Source organism: Salvelinus sp. IW2-2015, linkage group LG3 (assembly GCF_002910315.2).
Source record: "Salvelinus sp. IW2-2015 linkage group LG3, ASM291031v2, whole genome shotgun sequence".
In the NCBI taxonomy this organism is placed as follows: Eukaryota; Metazoa; Chordata; class Actinopteri; order Salmoniformes; family Salmonidae; genus Salvelinus; species Salvelinus sp. IW2-2015.
The window spans coordinates 28,067,774-28,087,074 of NC_036840.1; the positions used below are offsets into that span (position 1 = coordinate 28,067,774).

General features: G+C 41.4%; 1 protein-coding gene across 1 annotated transcript in view; it reads left to right on the forward strand.

The window, feature by feature from the left end:
* The first annotated feature begins 13,886 nt into the window (after nucleotides 1-13,886).
* LOC111954133 (receptor-type tyrosine-protein phosphatase delta) overlaps nucleotides 13,887-19,301 on the forward strand; it is a 612,441-nt gene continuing 607,026 nt past the window's right edge. The window contains exons 1-3 of the mRNA XM_070435959.1: nucleotides 13,887-13,977; nucleotides 14,103-14,209; nucleotides 14,336-14,372. The gene's annotated coding sequence lies outside the window, so the exon portion shown is untranslated. The remainder of the gene's footprint in view (nucleotides 13,978-14,102; nucleotides 14,210-14,335; nucleotides 14,373-19,301) is intronic.

Consider the following 19,301-nt stretch of genomic DNA (forward strand, 5'->3'; position numbering starts at 1 on the left):
TTGACTGTTGTATATACAGTTGAAGTCAGACGCTTACATACATACACCTTAGCCAAATGCATTTAAACTCAGTATGTCACAATTCCTGACATTTAATCCTAGTAAAAATTCCCTGTCTTAGGTCAGTTAGGATCACCACTTTATTTTAAGAATGTGAAATGTCAGAATGATTTATTTCAGCTATTATTTCTTTCATCACATTCCCAGTAGGTCAGAAGTTCACATACACTCAATTAGTATTTGGGAGCATTTCCTTTAAATTGTTTAACTTGGGTCAAACGGTTCGGGTAGCCTTCCACAAGCTTCCCACAATAAGTTGGGTGAATTTTGGCCCATTCCTCCTGACAGAGCTGGTGTAACTGAGTCAGGCCTCCTTGCTCGCACACACTTTTTCAGTTCTGCCCACAAATGTTCTATAGGATTGAGGTCAGGGCTTTGTGATGGCCACTCCAATACCTTGACTTTGTTGTCCTTAAGCCATTTTGCCACAACTTTGGAAGTATGCTTGGGGTCATTGTCAATTTGGAAGACCTATTTGCGACCGAGCTTTAACTTCCTGACTGATGTCTTGAGATGTTGCTTCAAAATATCTACATAATTTTCCATCTTCATGATGCCATCTATTTTGTGAAGTGCACCAGTCCCTCCTGCAGCAAAGCACTCCTACAAGATGATGCTGCCATCAGACCAGAAGACATTTCTCCAAAAAGTATGATCTTTGTCCCAATGTGCAGTTGCAAACCGTAGTCTGGCTTTTTTTTTTTTTTTTTTGGAGCAGTGGCTTCTTCCTTGCTGAGCAGCCTTTCAGGTTATGCTGATATAGGACTCGTTTTACTGTGGATATAGATACTTTTGTACCTGTTTCCTACTGGGATTGATTTGCACTTTTTGCACCAAAGTACGTTCATCTCTAGGAGACAGAACGCGTCTCCTTCCTGAGCGGTATGACAGCTGCATGATCCCATGGTGTTTATACTTGCGTACTATTGTACAGATGGACGTGGTATCTTCAGGCAGTTGGACATTTCTCTCAGGGATGAATCAGACTTGTGGAGGTCTACAAATGTTTTTCTGAGGTCTTGGCTGATTTATTTAGATTTTTCCATGATGTCAAGCAAAGAGGCACTGAGTTTGAAGGTAGGCCTTGAAATACATCCACAAGTACACCTCCAATTGACTCAAATTATGTCAATTAGCCCAACGGAAGATTCTAAAGCCATGACATTATTTTCTGGAATATTCCAAGCTGTTTAAAGGCACAGTCAACTTAGTCTATGTAAAATTCTGACCAACTGGAATTGCTATACAGTGAATTATAAGTGAAATAATCTGTAAACAATTGTTGGAAAAATGACTTGTGTCATGCACAAAGTAGATGTCCTAACCGACTTGCCAAAACTATAGTTTATTAACAAGAAATTTGTGGAGTGGTTGAGAAACGAGTTTTACTGACTCCAACCTAAGTGTATGTAAACTTCCGACTTCAACTGACTTCAACTGTATATAAATTAATATTTGCTGTCAAAAACGTTTGCATCACCTCCACCTTTGCGGGGGATATGGTCACTAGTGTAACCTTGAGGAGAGGTCTCATTTATCTCATTAACCAGGCTTAAGCCATGTCTGTCAGGCCAATCACAACAAGGTTATGATCAGTGATTAGTTCATTGAGTATGACTGCCTTGGAAGTGAGGGATCTAACATTAAATTGTTATATTTTGAGTTGTGATGTATTATCACAGTCTCTTTACAGAATGACAGTGATGGAGGAGGTCTTTATTCCAGTGAGATTGCTAAAGCAGACTCCGCCATGTTTAGACTTTCCCGACCTAGATCGAGGCACAGACATGGTCTCCATGGGGAAAACAAAGCTGACTACACTGACTGTGCCTGCGGCAGAATTCCGTAAGCTGGTCAGGCTGGCGAACAGCCTGCTGCCTGGCCTGTACCCTTTTCATTTTGGAGATAGAGGAGATGGAGCCCTGTCTACGTTGATAGATAAGATGAGAGTACCTCTCTAGCTAGGATGGAGTCCGTCACTCCTCAGCAGGCCAGGCTTGGTCCTCTTTGAAGGTGAGTCCTAGAAAGAAGGCCAATTATCTATAAATTCAATCTTTTGGTAGGGGAAGAAAACAGTTTTCAACCAGCGATTGAGTTGCGAGACTGCTGTAGAGCTCATCAATCCCCCTAACTGGGAGGGGGGCAGAGACAATTACTCGATGCTGTCACATCTTTCTAGCTAATTTACACGCTGAAGCTATGTTGCTCTTGGTGACTTCTGACTGTTTCATCCTAACATCGTTGGTGCTTACGTGGATAACAATATCCCTATACTCTCTACACTCGCCAGTTTTAGCCTCAGATCAGATTTTAATGTCGGTAGCCCTGCCCCCTGGTAAACAGTGTATGATCGCTGTATGATTATTTTTAAGTCTAATATTGCGGGTAAAGGAGTTGCAATGACTGGGGTTTTCAATTTGTCAGAGCTAATGGTGGGAGGTTTCGACACCTCAGACCCCATAACAGGTGGAGGAGAGACCTGAGAAGGCTCGGCCTCTGACTCTGACTGGTTGCTTAATGGGGAGAACCGGTTGAAAGTTTCTGTCGGCTGAATGAGCGACACTGGTTGAGCATGCAGACAGCATTTCTTTCCAGGGGCCTTGAGAAAAGTGTCCTGCTGCGGGGACTGTGCAAGGGGATTTATACTACTATCTGTACTTACTGGTGGCACAGACGCTGTTTCATCCTTTCCTACACTAAAATTGCACTTGCTCTACGATTGCGTCTGAAGCTGGGCTTGCAACTCGGCTATCCTCACCATAAGGCAATAGTTCTCCTGCATATTATGAGTACAGCGACCGCACTTACTATAGATGACATAGTGTTAATGTTACTACTTCGATTTTTCGGCTGGTGGAGGTCCTGTAGAACTAAGACGTTGGTAAATTTGTTCAATGAGTTTTGATAAAAAAATAAATGTTTGGTAGGTAGCCAAGTAGCGACAAACAACATAGCAACACGGAGACGATGTGGAAGTGGAAACTCACTCAAGTGTTGCCAGTCACAAATGATGAAGATGATGTTTATGGTTATGCCTTTTATTTGATCCTTTGCTCTTTAATTCTTGTCCCTTTGTTAGGGCTTGTGACAGTATACCTTTCCCCATGCCTTTTCTTAGAAATAACACACTCATTAGCCATAGAGAAAAGGTGTATCTAAACGCAAAATAGTAGTATTCAAACACATTTATCTCAGTTCATGTGAGGGTGTCAGGGTTTGGGCAAAATTAGGCATGGGACCACTTGGGTGAGCCTATATCCCATCTGCCATTGTCACCTGAGAGCCAAGTTTGACAGGCGATTAGTAAGAGGGAAGCTAACTGTGGAGGTCTACCTCTGTGGCATATGTCTCTCTAATGACGCCAGATCAGGACACCATGTCTTCGCACCAGACTGAACAGGCCTAATGTATAAAACTGGGAGGTACAGATCTCCAGATATGATGACTGGACATAATATCTGTGGTGACTTATCATACCGCTCTGTAAAAGGAGTGATTGAACAGTTCTAATATACAAACCTGCCTCTCTTACCATTGAACAATTAAAATGTAATTCACAGTGCCGCCCAATTAGGAGGACAAATGTTTACTTTTTTTAAAATTTAACGACACCGAGTTGCCTATCCTGGTGCTTGATTGGAACTGTAATGCTCTGCATTTGTCTTCGGAAACACACTAAGGCTTTTCGTCTGTGTTCGTGTGTATTAGTCCATATCCATTTTGGAGTTTCATTAGATGCTGACATTAAATGATTTCAGCAGCTGTAGTCCAAAACTGTGTTTATATGAAATGGGAGGCAAAATTAAATGAACATGATTCTGAGTGGTTGCCCAATTGGAAAATCAAATGGTTCCTTGTATGTGTTGGTGTGTCCTTAAAGGACGTGGAATTTTCTTACTGTATATGACAACCCATTTTCTGAAATGCAATGTAGCGCACATATATAGTACTGTATACACAGTATATATACAGTGTATTCGGAAAGTATTCAGACCCCTTGACTTTTCCACATTTTGTTACGTTACAGATTTATGCTTAAATTGATTACATTTAAAAAAATCCTCTACACACAATACCCCATAATGTCAAAGCGAGAACAGGTTTGTATTTTTTTAAATACATTTTAAATATTTGTTAAACAGAAATACCTTAAATACGTAAGAATTCAGACCCTTTGCTATGAGACTTGAAATTGAGCTCAGGTGCATTCTGTTTCTAATGATCATCCTTGAGATGCTTCTACGACTTGATAGGAGTCCACCTGTGGTCAATTTAACTGATTGGACATGATTTGGAAAGGCACTAAATTGTCTATACAAGGTCACATAGTTTACAATGCATGTCAGAGCAAAAACCAAGACTTGAGGTTGAAGGAATTGTCCTGAGAGCTCTGAAACAGGATTGTGTTGAGGCACAGATCTGGGGAAGGGTACCACCCCATTTCTGCAGCATTGGAGATCGCCAAGACTCTTCCCAGAGCTTGCTGCCCGGCCAAACTGAGCAATCGGGGGAGAAGGGCCTTGTTCAGGTAGGTGACCAAGAACCTGATGGGTACTCTGTCAGAGCTCTAGAGTTCATCTGTGGAGATGGGAGAACCTTCCAGAAGGACAACCATCTCTGCAGCAATCATGCCTTTATGGTAGAGTGGCCAGACGGAAGCCATTCCTCAGTAAAAGGCACTTGACAGCCCGCTTGGAATTTGCCAAAAGCCACCTAAAAACTCTCAGACCATGAGAAATAATATTCTCTGGTCTGATAAAACCAAGATTGAACTATTTGGCCTGAATGCCAAGTGTCACGTCTGAAGGAAACCTGACACCATTCCTACGGTGAAGCATATTGGTGGCAGAATCCTGCTGTGGGGATGTTTTTCAGCAGCAGGGACTGGGAGACTAGTCAGGATCGAGGTAAAGATGAATGGAGCAAAGTATAGAGAGCTCCTTGATGAAAACCTGCTCCAGAGCTCTCAGGACCTCAGACTGGGGCGATGGTTCACCTTCTAACAGGACAACAACCCTAAGCACACAGCCAAGACAACGCAGGACTGGCTTCGGGACAAGTCTCTGAATGTCCTTGAGTGTCCCAGCTACAGTAGAGCCTGGACTTAAACCTGATCGTACATTGCTGGAGAGACCTGAAAATAGCTGAGCAGCAACACTACCCATCCAACCCTACAGTGCTTGAGAGGATCTGCAGAGAAGAATGGGAGAAAATCCCCAAATACAGGTGTGCCAAGCTTGTAGCGTCATACCCAAGAAGACTCAAGGCTGTAATCGCTGCCAAATGTGCTTCAACAAAGTACAGGGTCTGATACTTATGTAAATGTAATATTTCAGTTTTTTTATATTTTAGAAATGAGCAAAAGTGTCCAAAAACCTGTTTTTGCTTCGTCATTATGGGGTATTATGTGTAAATTGTTGAGAAAAAAAACTATTAAAACAAAAAAAAAATTTAACTAACAAAATGTGGAAAAAGTCAAGGGGTCTGAATACTTTCCTGAAGGTACTGTATACAGTGCTTTGCGAAAGTATTCACCCCCTTGGAATTTTTACTATTTTGTTGCCTTACAACCTTAGAATTAAAATATATTTTTTGGGGGGGTTTGTATCATTTGATTTACACAACATGCCTACCACTTTGAAGATGCAAAATATGTTTAATGTGAAACAAACCAGAAATATGACCAAAAAAACTGAAAACTTGAGCGTGCATAACCCAAAGTCAATACTTTGTAGGGCCACCTTTTGCAGTAATTACAGATACACGTTTCTTGGGGTATGTCTCTCTAAGCTTGGCACATCTAGCCACTGGGATTTTTGCCCATTCTTCAAGGCAAAACAGCTCCAGCTCCTTCAAGTTGGATGGGTTCCGCTGGTGTACAGCAATCTTTAAGTCATACCACAGATTGATGATCATCGGTGTATACCATGTGTATCCCGTACATACGACTAATATAACTTGAAACTTGAATTTTGTTTGTCTCCTGAGTGGCACAGAGGTCTAAGGCACTGCATCTCAGTACTAGAGGCGTCACTAAGGACACCCTGGTTTGAATCCAGGCTGTATCACAACCGGCCGTGATTGGGAGTCCCATAGGGCAGTGCACAATTGGCCCAGCATCGTCCGGATTTGGCCGGTGCAGGTCGTCATTGTAAATAAGAATTTGTTCTTAACTGACTTGCCTGGTTAAAAAATACAAATACTACGTACATTCATTGTTGTTTTGTTTTCCTCTCAATAGCCGGTGACAACTTTCAGCGTTTTCCGCTGGGGTCATACATCTCAAATGTAGTATTAACCGCGCCCACCCAGGCAAGAACTTTGCGTGCCCGATGCGTGGTAGGGGCAATATGATTGGCAGTTTAGGGATGTGCACCACGCTAAAGGATGTTCTTTTGGTCACACTTAACCTAACATAGCAGGCGTATAAGAAACCCCTGAATCTAGATCCCCTACATACTGGTGTTGACGAGAAAAGAAAAAAAACTTTCGGAGGAGGTTCTCTTCTGCACTGTTCAACCAATCCAGTAAATGTGAAGGAGGAGTTAAAAGCAGAAGTTGTGTCACAGGCTCTCTTTCCATTACCCTTGAAAACCGGACCATCCGGTTGTTGGGGACTTGGCAGAGGCTAGATCACACTTGACCAGAGTTTAGGGATGTGACATCTTTCAACAAAGTCTCAACATTCAACTGAAACACACAGTGCATTGAATGAAAGCCTAAACAGCTGAATAAACAGATGCAATATTACTTTTGATTTAATGATTTACATTACGTGAGAGGTGTGTATTTCATTCGACTGGTAGGATTTGTATTATTTATATTGTGATTAGGCTATATGATTTAACGGCTGTTTGTTTGATTTGAAAGATGACCATTGTTCATTCAAGAAACTGAACTACAAGCGTGATTTAACGCATGCTTGTTTCATTTTGTTGCATTTCTTGGACTCAATCATTTGTGCAAGTTCCACCCATCATATACACATGCATGCTGGTAATTTGGATTTGAAATGCCAATACTAGAGATCTTTCCCAATGTGGATAGTAAGTGAAGGTGCTTCACTAAATGTTACTCAATAAAACAACTAACCCACTGGGCAAAAACTGGTTGAATCAACATTGTTTCCACTTCACTTCGACCCAGAAAATCTCCTTGGAAAACGAATTGGATTTGCAAAAAGTCATCAATGTAAGTGTTTTACAAATTTCTTTCATATATTTTTCCCCTAACTATTAACTGAAATCCGATGCCATGGTGATTTTTATGTTGAATTCATGTTAGTTGACATCTCAACCAAATGTAAATCTAAACTAGACGTTGAACTGAAGTCTGTGCCCAGTGGGAATCAACTTATTGATAAACTACTATTTTACTTGCCAATACAATTAAGATCACCTTAAGAACACCTTCCTTTTGTCCTCAATTCATCAGGGCATGGACTCTACAATGTGTCAAAAGCGTTCCAAATGGATTCTGGCCCATGATGACTCCAATGCTTCCCACAGTTGTGTCAAGTTGGCTGGATGTCCTTTGGGTGGTGGACCATTCTTGATACACACGGGAAACTGGTGAACGTGAAAAACCCAGCAGCGTTACAGTTCTTGACACTTGGCACCTATTACCATACCCCGTTCAAAGGCACTTAAATATTTTGTCTTGCCCGTTCACCCTCTGAATGGCACACATACACAATCCATATCTCAATTGTCTCAAGACTTAAAAATCCTTCTTTAACCTGTCTCCTCCCCTTCATCTACACTGATTGAAGTGGATTTAACTAGTGACATCAATAAGGGATTATAGCTTTCTCCTAGATTCACCTCGTCAGTTTGTGTCATGAAAAGAGCAGGTGTTCTTATTGTTTTGTACACTCAGAGCATATGGCAATTGTATTCCAAATCACTGTACACCGTATACACCGTATAGTGAATCTCTATCACCAGCATTTTCATACTTGCTTTAGTCAAAAAGTCTGTGCTACATAGGTTGTTGATGCAGGCAGACTCAAGAGAGGTCAACATGAAAGCCCATCAAAGGCTTGCCCCGTTATAAATAGACCGCGGGGTCTCTGCTGGGTACAGAGGCCTCAACATATTGCTTCACCAAAGCTATGGGCTGCTTCTGAGGCTGCATTCAGTGTCATCGTGGACTGTTAGCGTTTTCAAAAGAACAACCCCGAGACACAACTTTGTATACTACTTTTTTATTACTAATCGGGACTGTATAACAGCTACTCTTTATCAGAAATGTATTTTAAAATATTACTTATTCATTTTTGTTTGTACTGTATGCTATCAACAAACTGCAGGATGGTGGTATTTTAGCACTATTTAGCCCTCTTACATTTCTCCTAAGCCTCAATTGTGTTGATGGCCCCTGTGTGAGGTATGTTTTAGCACTGATGCACTTGTGGACCGTTATGCTTTTCACTCTAATAGCACTCCGTCTGGGTCTTGTCTACCCGCTCTGACTAAAGCGGGCCAGAATTTATTTACTGAATGTAAGCCATGTTAATTATTGAAGACTGATTGAGATCGCCTCTTAAAAAGCACTCCTGTGGGAGCACACTTACCTTACTGTGCAGTAAGCTATTTAATAGGAGTGGCTTACAGCAGCTAAGCAGACAGAGAGAGTGAGAGGCCATCCATGAATGTAAATGCTAACAAAAATCGTTTTTTTTCACAAGAGAGATGCACATGGGCTGATAACTAGGCCTATTGGCCACCGAGAGGATAAACGGGGGGTGGTCATAGAGATTCAATATGCAGATGCCCTTATTTAAAACTGTTTCAAAGCTCATTAGGGTGAAAGAGAGACATATCAACCATTTATTTGCAATAATGGCAGTGGGGACGAAGGCTGGACTGGAGTAGTGTTGGGTTGATACATCAGCCCTGACCTCATATGCAAGTAGCACGTGACACAGCGATAATTAGGTATCTGTAGGAGCAGGCGGAATCCTAATGAGGTCGAAGCTTCTTAGGTTCTCATTCCGCATGCACAGATTTTTGACTTCTAAGCATTTATTGTCAGTCATTAGAGATTTTTAGATTAAGCGGGCTGATAATGGATGCAGTGTGACCTTCGCCGAATGTCATTTGGAAATGGGGGAAGTTAAATAAACCAAAGTTGCCAGTTACTTAGAGGGACACATCACAGAGATGGCAGGGATTCCTTGAGGTTGAAACAGAGGAGACAAAGGGAAACATGTATTGTTTTAATTACCAGTGCATGTAGCATGCATATCCTGCCGTGTATAGTTATCAGTATTGTATGTGTTAGTTGACCTGGTAGTCATATGGATACCATGTGGCACTTGGAGATTCCACAAGTTTAAGCCCAATGTACTATCCAGAGTATGTAAACATATTCTGCTAAGGTTTACAATTTATTCCGTCTCATTAATTTAGCAACTGATAACAACCATTCGCTCATTTGTGATAAACAAAAAAGTTGAAATTAAAAAGCCGGTTTAGACAGCCTTTCACATTTCCATGGTGCCCATTCAGTTGTGAGATAATTTGAGGACAATATTCCCCAAACATTACTACAGTGTTTCTAGTCCAGCATAATGACTGGAATGGACAGAAGTTCATTTGCATTTGTGGAGTAACTGCCAGTGTGTGATATCAGTACCCACTGCAGCTATCTAATAAGTAAAGACGTGTGCCCTCCTCCAGCATATCTGGCTTCCTTTGTCTCATTTGCTGCAAGCTTAATTAAGACTGCCTGTGATGTCCCGACCGTCACATTCATCTCTCGCTATAGCATCCACATGATCAGGGATTAACCTGGAGAACTGTCTGTCGCCAACGATTGCCTCAACATTAGCTGAAACGCATAACAATGGTTGGGGGTTATCTTTGCGAGACCTCATTAGCATACATCATAATGTTCACATCTTTGTAATTTATTTGAACATAGTTCTACTGTAAATGTGTTGGTGGCACTGTTTCAAAATGTCATAAATGCTTTTAAAATACAGTGCTGGCGCCATCTTTGATCAGGACACATTGTCCCCTAACCACCGTACGTTCTGCGTATGTGGGTCGTTCTTGAATTACGGTGCCATCGATTTTGCAAAAAATTAATTTAGCTAGATTTTTATTTATTTAAATGTATTTGGGTACATTTTCCAAATCTACAATCTGTCAACAGCTGTCATCTGACCAACGCACCGGTTCCAATCCAAGTTTCAATGTCATTCAGCAAAATAGAGCTCGTTGGCCATGCACACCAGTGTTGGGTTTGCGTTGAAATGAGAATGCAGAAAATAACCCCATACCTACTGTAAAATATGGTGGTAGAACTTTGCTGTTATGGGGCTATCTTGCTTTCGCTGGTCCTGGGATCCTTGTGAAGGTCAATGGCATCATTAACTTTACCCAGTACCAAGAAATTGTAGCCACAAACCTGGTTGCCTCTGCCAGGATGCTGAAACTTGGCCACAAGTGGCTCTTCCAGCAAGACAATCATCCCAAGCACACGTCAAAATCCAAAAAGAAACATTTTGTAATGGCCTTCTCAGTCTCCTGACTTGAACCCCATTGAACACTTGCAAATGAAGGATATCAAGGATCAAGGACAATTTTGTATGAAGGAATAGTCTAAGATCCCTCCCAATTTGTTCTCCAACTCATAAAACATTTGAGAAAAAGACTCAGTGATGTTATCCTCACAATGTGAGGTACTGAAAGGTATTGAAAACAGGGTTTCAATCATTTTGACACCTACTTTATGGAGAAAATAAATGATTACGTGTTAAACAAATCTCTTTCTCTGGGAAATTGTATTAGTATCAAATAATATAATTTCCCAATATTTTTTTTACATACAGTATTTGAATTATTTATTTTATACAGTCATTTTTGCTTATCTTTGTCAAGGGTGTCAATAATTTTGGACCCCACTGTATACCTGTGTTTCAGTTGTTTCACAGTGCACCTGTAATAATAAGGTGTGTCTCATTGCCAATTGATCTTTTTCGCATTGTGTCTGAAAGCTCATAATTCTTACCCTAGACAAGGCCAGACCGTGGTTAGGTCTTTAATCTGGTGAGCGCTAATGACAGCTTCATGGGGACAAGTACTGTACTACCCTCCCCCTCTTAGCTCCACACACCCCCATCCATTATGTCCATTTACAGTGGGCCTCACTACATTACCAAACTAAAAAATGCAGCATTTTACACCAACGTATATTCAATGACCTTCCCATCCAAAAATAAGAAAGAAATGGAATACACACTCAAAGTTACACACACTCATTCGTAGCACACACTGTAGGATTGGGTCTAATGAATTCCTAGCCAAACTAAATATGCAAATCCTCTTTGTCCTATAATCCAGGAGAAATCACAAGAGGAGTCAAGAGTGGCAGAGTCACAGAACATGTACCCCTTGAAACGGTGGAAAAACGAATGTTCCATATGATTCAAGTCTCCAAGAATAATACTGATGACTCATAACCAGCACCTTGTTCCTGTATAGACCAGAATGGATATCACATGCAGAAATGCATTGACCCACACTGAGTTTCACCCACTCAACTTCGACAGACAGTATACAGTACACTCTGAGAAAAAAAGGGTTTTAAAAGTGTTCATCAGCTGTCCCTATAAGAGAACCCGTTTTGGTTCTAGGTAGAACCCTTTTGGGTTCCATGTAGAACCAAGGGGTCCTACATAGAATCCAAAAGGGTTCTACCTGGAACCAAAAAGGATTATTCAAAGGTTATGATACCCAATCTCTTTCTAAGAGTGTACACTGCATTACTCTGGCTGATATCCAAGATATATTTTTGCAGTAAAAGGTTGAACTTAGCTGAGGTTTCAAAACAAAGCAAATGCTTTTCATTTGTTCATTTTTTTAAGTGTGTTTATGTGAATTTTAATCCAATTCAACCTCGCACCCAATTATCAATTGATTTTGTTGCACAGTCTCATCTCCTGTGTGAATGTCACAGTGGGAGTGGTAGAGAGTCAATAGAATTAAAGGCTATAGATCACATAGATCGATGCAGCCACGAGATATACGTTTCAAATGCAGAGTGATGAATTATACAATAACAATTAAAAAAAATATTGTTCCCCCCCCACACACTTTCACCCACTTTGTCAAAACAACGGCTGATGGAATTAAGATTACATTTTCAATTTTGCCATGACTGTGTCTGCAAGTGTCTGTGTTTGTGAGCAGAAGAGAAGGTAATATACTGGGTTAAAGGTACCCTCTGTCACATACATTTCCAGTCAAAATAAAATGATATTCATGCTCATAGTACTACTACCTGCCCGGATGAAGAAATGACATTCAAATCACATGGACAATGCGACACTTCCACAGGTGCCATCGGTCCCCGGGGGAATACACGCAAACATGTGATGATCCTTTCGCTAGTCACAACACATCGACAAAAGGTCAAGAGTACTTGTGGAATGCAACTCTTGCACGCGGAGAGTGCAACCTAGGGCGGTAAATACAAAGGTTACATCGACCCATGTTGCCATGGAGCCAATGGATGGACACGTTGACAAACTCCCATCGCACCCAATATCTTTCCGTAAGGATGAAAAAAATCTCCAGGACTTGGTATCAGGGCTCCAAAGTTTGGCAACCTTTAAAGATGTGAAATGTATGAGTGGGTGAGGTATCGGTACTGTAATCTGTGTTTTCTGCCCCACTGCCCTGATTTCAAATCAATTAAAGGTGTCCTCTACTTGACTTGACCATCAAGTAGAGGACACCGATTTGGTAAACAGCTGAGGAATGGGGCTTTAACCACTTTCACATTCATAATCAGAGCTATGGATGCAAGGACTGGTCATCCATAAGATCAAAACTGTAGTTTGAGTCTATACAGTGTTTGTCTACAATGACATTGTCAGCTAAAATTGAGTTAAAAAGATTCTGTTGGGTTCTGATGGGGTACGACAGTTGAACTAAGCAGATGAGACATTTATAAGTTATATTCTTATAAGATTCTAAGTGTATATCGTAATTAATTTAAAAGTATATAGCATACATTTATATAATTTATTTAACATCATCCTTCCCTATTTGAATAAGCACATTCTCATACACATTTAAACCCATGCACTAAGATACACACACAAACTCAATATCTGATTATCATTTATGAGTATTGATACAAGTTAATAACCAAAGGTATTGAACAAAGCAATCCAGTCCAGTGTGAAAAGGACAAATATTACTACATGAATTTCTGTCATATTTCAAACAATCGAAACAGTATTCTATTCCAAATGATATTGGTTTATAGGGTCAATAAGATCAACTGTAGCTGTATTGGAATTGAATCTACATTTTTAAACAAACGTTAAACTCAATTGATATCACGTGAATAATTATACAGGTTGCACGCTGGTTAATTGTCTAGGATAGTTGCGCGCAAAGGTTGAACAAGCAGTTTGCCTCCCAGGTTCAAATATCTGCTTTATGTCATTTTAGCAAAACAAGCACAGTGCGCTGCCGTGGGAGACGTTTGATATGCGTAACACATCAATTTCTAATGGATTTATTCTCGACATAGAAATCAAGAGATAGGCCAAACAATTTATTGTCTGTGGATCGTTGACGGGGAGCTTAGGGGGGGGGGAGAACAAATCCTACTCGAGTTAGTTGCTCTACTAGCCGGCCATCAAGTGGCTAGATAGAGAAATGCAGGGGTGTGCGCGAGTGTGTGTGGAAAGTATCTATCTGGGATGCTGTCTTCCTCGCGCATCCCTCTCTCGCTCGCGCGCTCGGAGCCGCTCGCTTTCCAGCGGTCGCCAGGAGTGGTAGGCTCCAATTTGACAGCAGCAGCGCTTGCTTTCTAAAGAAAGCTTAGCTCGCACTTTTCAGTCTGTCTCATTACCGCTCTCATTGTTTCCTTCGACAGCGAGAAACGGAGCAGGTACCTACTCTCCTCCTCACCCTATATTATGAATAGCCTTTTTTTTTGTGCTGCACAAATGTTTATTTTNAACCTCGATTCTAACGGAATTTGTTGTGGCTGTTTTGGTGTCTTCTCTCTTTCAGTTCACTTGGAGTCTATTTGGAATAAGAAACCATTGCTGTTTTCTGACTGGAGAGAAGGAAGATAAGACTCCTCTGGATTTCCTAAGGAATTTGATCTGAACGCCTTGGTAAGTGGTCCTTTGCGTCGCATAGAAAGAGGTCAGGCTATCACAATTGATAAATCCCAGTTTGCCGACATGAGTGTACAGTTCAATCACTTATCATTTATTCTCCCTTTTGTCATTTAATTACAGTTACCGAGGCTTTTGAATTCATCAGCTGGGGTATATAGTAAGTAGCATTTAGACTTTTTCACGCATTGTTATCTGCAGAGATGTTGCCTACTTTACAGGCTTTTAGAAGTGTCGGGTTCATGAGTTGTGTAAGCAATATATTAGCAAATTATGTATTGTGACGTGTTATTATTGACATGCCATGAGCAGACATTTCAGCTCATCATGGAAGTACGATGTCGGATGCTTTTCAGACGAGCACTTGTTCACTATGCTTCACTATGCCCCTGGTGTTATGTTGTCTGCTCATATATGAAGATATCTGTTCAGCTGCCTGCACACTACAGGACTCCCCTTTTCAATATTAAATGTTTGCCTTAAATAGCCTAGGCTAGATAAGGAAGTTTATCTCCCAAAGAGATCGGGAGAGGTGGTCCATGTATGCCGGGGATGGGCAACTTTGATGGGGGGGGCACCAAAACTCATACCCACCACATATGCCGTCAACTGATTTGTGCATTCTATTTGTGCAGTTAAACGACTTAACGAAATGCATTATACCATTAGCCAGGTCTGTCCCTAGCCTTTTGGGGACCCTAAGCAAGATTTGGTTGCCCCCCCACCTCACAGCCAAACATTTTACTGGCCTGTCTTCACGACAGAGAGAAACATTCACGTTTTAAAGTACATTTCCAAGAATTGTAAACATTTTTCTCTGTGGCAAAGTGAACATTTGAAATGTTATACCAAATTTCATACAATTCTACTCATTTTTCCATGAGGTGGAGATACAATTTAGCCTTTTTAAAGCAATTTTCCTGCAATTCTACACATTTTGCCATGACTTATGTGATGCTAATATGATATCTGAGTGAGAGTGACTAACAAAATCCATGGGGGCCCCATGGAGGTCAGGGCCCCTGGGCACGTGCCCTGCATGCCCGGTCGGTATTCGGGACACGATTACTAGAAGTTTAGATAGCTGGCTAGACGTAACTCACCAATAAAAATTGTTCCCACTGACATGGCTAATTGAGTGACTGTCAGTGACTAAGAGACAAACTTGAAATTGCACCTTGTGTATTCTACTATTCTAACTCTTAACAGTAAGTTGAGAACCCTAATATATATATATTTTTAAGTAGTTAATCCAGTTAATCCACCCGCGGCCCGCCAGTTGTCCATCCCTGATGCATATCTGTTGTCCACATGGTTGATGAAAACGATGCTGTGATGCTCCCCCTTTTTTTTATATGTTAAATATCACAGAACATGTGGGGAAACTTCTCTTGAAAGGTGCTGCTGTTTGTGTTAGGGAGGTACATTGGGAGGGGCTGGGGTGTGTAGGCTACTGTATGTATGTGCAAAATCATCACTTGGGGGTGTAACGTTATTCCAGTGGTGTCATGTCCGGAGAGAGAGAGTGAGTGTGTGGTGTGTATGCATGCATGCACTCGCTGTTCTCCATTGGATAGACTCTTTACATGTCAAATATTATTGTGGAATCACTGCTGATTGACATACATAGTATTGCCCACTGCTGCACTGAGAGGTGGCATGTTTGTTTGCCCTCCATCAATGTCATGTGAATCCGCAGCATTTACTACACTCTGTGTTGCATTCTTTTTCATGGAGAGTGTTGAGTGGTTTATCCCGCGTAATCCTGTCTCTCAATATTAACTCCGATCAAATCAGTGCGATGTGCAATGGCAGTGTATCAAATCAAAAGTCAACTAATTAAATGACCTTACAATGAAACAGCTGTTGGTTGGTCTCAACCATTAAAACCACCTTTCCGTTAATATTGTGCTTCCTATACACTCAGGAGAGGCAGTTGTGAAAAGCGAAAGAAGGCAAGAGAAAGTCATACATCTCTCCGCTGTACAGCAGAGTGACACAGGGTTAAGTGAGAATGACCATAAAGGTAATGTGATAGCGTTATAGGTCTCTCCATCCCCGGGGACATGGAGGGAGGATAGTGTAACTCATCAATATGGACTACTACAATGAGTCAATCATGATGTAGACACAATTACATGCAGGCAATTACATATTGTTAACCATGAATATACTGTATTATTCAAGCTGTGTTATTCAAAGTTACTCTACCATATTTGAGGGTTATATTTTGCATAGCAGAGAGAGGTCAGCATTAAAGTTATCTTTGTGGATAGTGATGGCAAGATTTAGCTTGGCTGCGCTAATGTGGCCCTCGTGTAGCAGTTTTTCTGGTGTTCACCATATTTAGTTAGAGCTATCTCATGCTGTAAATGAAAAGAATAGCTAACATGGAAATGTCTGTCTGTCTGCTTGCAATATTGAGGCCATTGTTATTTTATCATCAAACTATGAATGAAGTATTAATATGGATGTTACTTAAATATGAATTTATATCGCCACGTCTAATCTCCTTAGCTGTGCTTTAAAATGGTGAAGCCGTCATGTCTCGGTAGATGTTTTGAAGTCGTCTCCTATTTGACCTTGTTTGATTGAGGAAAGTCAACTATACCCTTGAGGTAGCACAGCAAGATCACACACATGATTGACATCACTGCACTACAAAAAGCATAGCAGTTTCACCCACATTTCTTTACATGTTACATAATTCATCATCATCTAGTGAGGCACTACAGTATTTTTTTTACAAGATGAAAAGACAAAAGCAGTGACTTTGAAAGCAAGCAGGAAGGCAGTGGAATGTATTTGATCATGCATGCACCTGTCCATTTTAAGCGGTACAGTGGGAACGTGCTAACAAGAAGAGGAGCATCATACTGCCAGTGGCAAGAGCGAAAAATACATAAATCCCTCACAGCAACTGGAAAACAAGTTGACATTGCAGCATGTATTTCCCACTACTAGCTCAGCTAACCCTTCCAGGTTGAATTGCAACTTGGCTGAGGCATTCATGAGACTAGTGCTTTAGGAGATGTGAGGGAACATTCAGTTTTTCTCTGGGAAAGGGGATTTTCAACTTTCACTATCGTCACTCTTTTTTTCACGTCTTTTTCACGCATTAGTCCCAGGTAAGTATTTTTCCCGCCATCCATTCCCGGCAGCAGCAGTCCCATTTCATAAATTGCCCACCGTTTGACAATTTTCTCCCGTCTTCTCCCTGAGTTCTACTCCTGGAGTCTATTTGCTTGCCTTGCATCCATCAACAAGATATTAGTTAGTTGGAGAAAGACAGCTCTGGCTCGTGTGCTTGCTGAGTGGCGGAAGAGCATTAACTCCACATTGCTGCAAAGCTCTTCCCCCCTTTTAATTATCCTTCAACACCGATAGCTCAACTGCGCGGCTCTGTTGAACACACTTTCATGACTTTTACCTGTTCTTTTTGTCTCCCCGGAGAGAAAGACAGGGAGAAAGGGATTCAACATATAATTATGGTTTATGACATTTGTCCAGGTGACATAATCGGGCCATGGCTAAGTGTTAGCAGAGGATTGCCATAACAGCAGCAAATAAACAAGTATCAAACTACTTTTACTACTAATTCACTTTAGTACGTGGATGTTTGTTTCCATGCTGAGACAATAGTCTGCATTAACTAATGAGCAGTAAAGTGGAAGGATATGGATTGTGCAAGTGTCCATATTCCCAGCCACTGATTGCAGACATTATCTGCAGTAGAATCCTGCCATTTAATTTACATTTTTAGTAGACTTACAGGAGCAATTAGGGTTAAGCGCCTTGCTGAAAGGCACATCCGACAGATTTTTCACCTAGTCGGCTCGGAGGCCTTTCAGTTACTGGTCCAACACTCTTAACTGCTAGGCTACCTGCCGCCCTCTTTCCCTAGTTCTCTCCACAGTTACTGTAGGCTCATATGTAAGATACAGCTAGCATACACGGTACTTCTGCGATGTCCCCATGTTCTCCTCCACATACTGTAACTAACGCACCTGGATTACAAGCCCACTTGCTATGACACATCGGATGGCCAACTCCCGGGGGGCCGTTTTATAAAGAGGATGTACTGTCAGATACACCTTGCGCAGGCGCATTAAGGAAATGTTGATTCATCCCGAGAAAAAAAAGAAAAGTTTCTGCCCGCCAACATGAAGCAAGAAATCTCTCTCCCTCTGTCACATCGCCTCTCACTGTGGCAAAAAATGTTTTATTTATCCCATCTGCTTCTTACACTTTTGGGATGTGGCGTGTTTTCTTATTTGGGGGCTTTGCTTGCCAAAGTTTCTCATCACCTGAAGAGTGGCTGCTGGATTTGAAAATGGGACAAAAAATATATGGGTTGTCCCTCTGAGGCCCCTGAACCGAATGACTCCCCAGATGGGCTCCTTTTGGCACAGGGTGTCATATCACCAAGACCCTCCCCTTCAAGCCTAAAAGATTACTTCAGTATACAGTAAGTCCCTGTCAGAAGTTGTCACGTCATGCAATACCATTTTATGGATAGTGGTACAACTGCTCCCAGACTTGGTAGCTGTTTTAGCCGGTGGTGTTAGTGCATTGAGAACCTTGTGTGTGTGTGTGTGTGTGTGTGTGTGTGTGTGTGTGTGTGTGTGTGTGTGTGTGTGTTTGTGGGCTTGTTGTGGGGGGTGGGCCGTGTTCATTTACAACCGGATCCCTCATGCAGACCTTTCAATACAGACATCAGCTGTCCTGGAGATTTATAGTTGATGGTATGCACACGCATCTAATCAACTGTTTCAATCACAATACTACATACAGTACACCGTGCATGATCCCATTTAATTCAGACACAGACAACATAGCAGGCAGACACACAAACAACAGTTTGCACACAACACACACACACAAAATAACAAACATTTTCCTCTGGGTGTTGATTGGAAAAGTTGCTTGAAAGGAAAGTCACGTGCCTTTCTGCCCACCGCTTATTTTATCAGCCATTTGGCGCCGCTTCAGTAAATCCAGACATTTAATTAAGTGTTAATGACTACTATTGCCATTAGCCTGTGTAGTATGACACGGTAGGAGGGAACATGAGCTATTGCTGTTTCTT